This window comes from Triticum dicoccoides, chromosome 3B (genome assembly GCF_002162155.2).
Source record: "Triticum dicoccoides isolate Atlit2015 ecotype Zavitan chromosome 3B, WEW_v2.0, whole genome shotgun sequence".
NCBI lineage: Eukaryota > Viridiplantae > Streptophyta > Magnoliopsida > Poales > Poaceae > Triticum > Triticum dicoccoides.
Genome location: NC_041385.1, coordinates 865060121 through 865064182, shown reverse-complemented (window position 1 = coordinate 865064182; position 4062 = coordinate 865060121). Strand labels below are relative to the sequence as shown.

At 45.3% G+C, this 4062-nt stretch overlaps 1 long non-coding RNA gene across 1 annotated transcript; it reads right to left on the bottom strand.

Annotated features, from left to right (window-relative positions):
* Window positions 1–2927: 2927 nt before the first annotated feature.
* LOC119282778 lies at window positions 2928–4028 on the bottom strand. Its single transcript, XR_005138869.1, has 3 exons — window positions 3855–4028; window positions 3334–3742; window positions 2928–3250 (listed from the first exon to the last, which is right to left on the bottom strand). It is a non-coding gene; the product is annotated as an uncharacterized LOC119282778 (long non-coding RNA).
* Between the last annotated feature and the right edge of the window lie 34 nt (window positions 4029–4062).

Below are 4062 nucleotides of genomic sequence, written 5' to 3'. Positions count from 1 at the left end.
GAAAGGGAACCGACACGTATGTATCGTTGCTACTAAGGATAAAAAGACGGGATCCATAGCTGTCGCAATAGATAAACGGATCTTGTCTACATCATGTCATCGTTCTTATTGCATTACTTCATTTTCTCATGAACTTAATACACTAGATGCATGCTGGATACATTCGATGTGTGGAGTAATAGTAGTAAATGCAGACAGAAGTCGGTCTACTAATCCTGGACGTGATACCTATGTAATGATCATTTCCTAGATATCATCATGATTATTTGAAGTTCTATCAATCGCCCAACAGTAATTTTTTCACCCACCATTTGCTATTTTTCTCGAGAGAAGCCACTAGTGAAACCTACGCCCCCGGGTCTTCTTTCTCATATATTTGTCTTGCGATCTACTTTTTCATTGCGTTTATTTTCAGATCTACTAAACCAAAAAAACACAAAAATACCTTGTTGCAATTTATTTGTTCCGCGATCTATCTATCCCATCTACAAATTTACCTCACGTCCTTTGCCTATCTTGAGGCACCGTACCCCAAAATGGATTGACAACCCCTTTAACACGCCGGGTTGCGAAGTGTTGTTCTTTGTGTGCAGAGCCTGTTTACATTGTGTTGCTTGTTTCTCCTACTGGTTCGATAACCTTGGTTTCATATCTGAGGGAAATACCTACCACCGCTGTGCTGCATCATCCCTTCCTCTTTGGGGAAATACCGATGTAGCTACAAGCAACACCATGCCTCCCCGGGTGCCCGTACCGCCGAGGACTCCTCGGGTGCCCCCGTCGCTAAGGCCCCCTTGGGCGCCCCCGTCGTTGCGGCCCCCTCGGCTGCCCCCGTCGCCGCAGCCCATTTGGCCGTTCCTGCCGCCGCTGCCTCTAGTGCCATCGCGAGTGACCCCTTGGAGCCTCCGGAGACCGGCTCTACTTCCTCCTCACCGGTCCCCCTCTCGGCTCCGCCAACTACGGCCGCACCTCTCACCAGCGTGGTCACTCGAGATCGGACTGGGACGTTTCGTCCTAGCAAGCGCTACACCTCCGACGAGTACGCGTGTGTTGCGTCTACCTCGGCCCCGTCCCTGCTCCCCACCTCCGCCTGCGCAGCCCTTCGGGATCCGAACTGGCTTGTTGTGATGCATGAGGAGTTCGACGGCCTGTAGCACAACTGTACATGGCAGCTTGTCCCGTGGCCTCCCCGTGCCAATGTCATAACTGGCAAGTGGGTCTTCCGCCACAAGACTCGCCCCGACTATTCTCTTTAGAGCTACAAGGCGCATTGGGTGGTGCCCGACTTCCGCCAGCACGCAGGCGTGGACTTAACCGACACGTTCGCCCCGGTTGTCAAACCGGGCAGAATTCGCGCTGTTCTCCAGCTTGCTGTCTCTCGCGCCTCGCCAGTTCAGCAACTCGATGCATCCAATGCTTTCTTGCATGGCCATCTCAACGAGCATGTGTTTTGTCAGCAGCCTGCCTTCAGCAGGGCTTCCTTCAGCAGCAGGGCTTCCGGTCCACACGGTGCGATGCCTCCCTGTTTGTTTATCACCAGGGCGCCACCACCGTGTACCTCCTCCTATACGTCGACGACATCATCCTGACTGCATCCTTGCCAGCGCTACTTTAGCACGTCACAGCTCGCCTCCGCACCGAGTTCGCCCTAAAGGACATGGGGGCTCTCCACTACTTCCTCGGCATCGAGGGCGTCCGCCGTGCCACTGGTTTCTTCCTGCACCAGCAGAAGTATGCCTACGATCTTCCGGAGAGAGCCGGCATGCTTAACTGCCAGCCTACTACCACACCTGTCGTTACGAAGGCTAAGGTGTCCGCCGTCGAGGGCTCTCCGGCGTCCAATGCTCCCTTCTACCGCTCCATTGTCGGTGCTCTTCAGTACCTTACACTGACGTCAGAATATTCAGTATGTTGTCCACCAGGTGTGCCTCCACATGCATGCTCCTGTGACACTCATTTGGCTCTACTGAAACATATTCTTTGGTATATACGTGGCACCACAACTATGGGGCTCACCCTGACGGCATCGCCTGACACCAGCCTTGTCGCCTACTCCAACGCCGACTGGGTTGGGTGTCCTAACACTCGGCGCTCCACTTCCGGATATTGCGTCTACCTCGGGGCCTCTCTGATTTCGTGGTTGTCTAAACGACAACCCACGGTCTCACGATCGAGCGCCGAGCCAAACCAAACCTGATATCTTTGTATTTCTCTTCGAATTATCGGTTTGGTCCAGGAATCGTGCGGCCAAAATAAATGCTAATCAACGGTTTGCTAGACGGCTCGTTTTTCCATAAGATCAGCCGGCTGATGCCTAGCAGCAACCTTAGTAAATATAAGATTTCTTGAATGTAAAAATTCTGAATGCTTGAGTTTCAATGTTTGAAGTAGATTTTCTCAAACTTTTGAATCCCAAATGTTGGGTGCAGATTTGCCTTGATGTTTTGAACATGAATTTCTGAATGTTGCCAAAAATGGAGAACAATCAATGTTTGACTTTTTCTGAATGGAAACGTTTTACCTGAAAATTAACATGTCAGTAGTACTTCCTCCGCTCCATACTGTAGCGCATATAGATTTTTTGAAAAACAAACTTTGCATACGTTGACCAAATTCATAAAAAAAACTATTTATATGTAGAATACCAAATATATGAAATACGAAAATACATCTTATAATGAATCTATTGATATATTTGGCATTCTAGATGTAAATGTTTTTTACCACAAACTTCATCAATGTTTGTGAGGATTGACTTAAAAGAAATCTATACTACATTATAGAACAGAGGGAGTAGCATTTATATGAACACATGATAAATTTCAGAATTTTGAAAAACTAAAAAAATCATCTTTATGATATGCTTTTTAATTAGGAAACACTGGATTAAACCTGTTCCTAAATAACCACATGTCATAATTGCTTAATACAAACCCAATCAATGTATTTAATTATCAAGCAAGATCTAGGGACACATATTAAACTACGTACAAATAAGAGCAATTTCCTCCAAAGGAACGAAATTAAATTACATGAACATGCATCTCCATATACATAGGCGTTTAACCATAGATGCAGTAGCTACCCTGGAATATTACAGTTTATTTTCTGAAACTTATTCCAAATGACCACCACGCCAACAAGCAACAAACAACTACGCGAATATCTTGGCCTTGGGAATCAATCCTATGGTTTCTGCAATCTTGAGCTTCTTTCTGGCATACTGCACATATGTCTTTGGCAGGTCACACTGAAATTGGACAGAATGAGCTATTAGGTACAGAACCTCATGGACATAATGAGCTATTACCTCTCAATATCAATACATAATACCTTGAACCTAACTTCCCAGGAAATTAACTCAAGAGCTATCGAATCCGGAACCTATACACACAAATTAGGAGTGACATCTGATGTAAAGTTACGGTCTACATAAGAGATCACAATGTATGGGAAACCACACCACAGTGTACTTACTTCCTTACTGATACCCTGCGTACACTGCCGAAACTACAAGGAAAGATGATTGAAGCAGTTTGCAACGTAAGAGGTATACTAATTGTCCAATGAAAACACAAAGCGGAAGTGTAAGAAAGGAAAAGAAAAAAAAAACTACTAGTTCCTGCAGGTTCAAACCACCAGTGTACCTCAACTCGTTGTTCAAATTACGTTTGCGTAATGGATACCGATTTTCATCATAAACATGCTCCAGCGCATCACTGAAACACATCTGTACATTGTCCTACGAAGGAGAAAGCAACATCACCAAGAATAAATAGGGTTACAAAGCATTAACATATCATATATCAATAAAATAACACTGTTCTTACTTATGAAGTAGAATGCGGACCGACCTGATCATGACCATTAACCAGTTTCCAGATCTCAGAAAATAAACAAGCAAGATCTTTCACTAAGTGTGTGCTCTGTATATACTCCTGAATTTAATCGAAAGACTTCAGTTGTTAAATAAAACATTAACCGGAACTGGTCATCTAAATAGGCAAGGGACAAATGAATAGTACCTCGATGCCATGATATGCTAGCCTCAGATCAATGTTC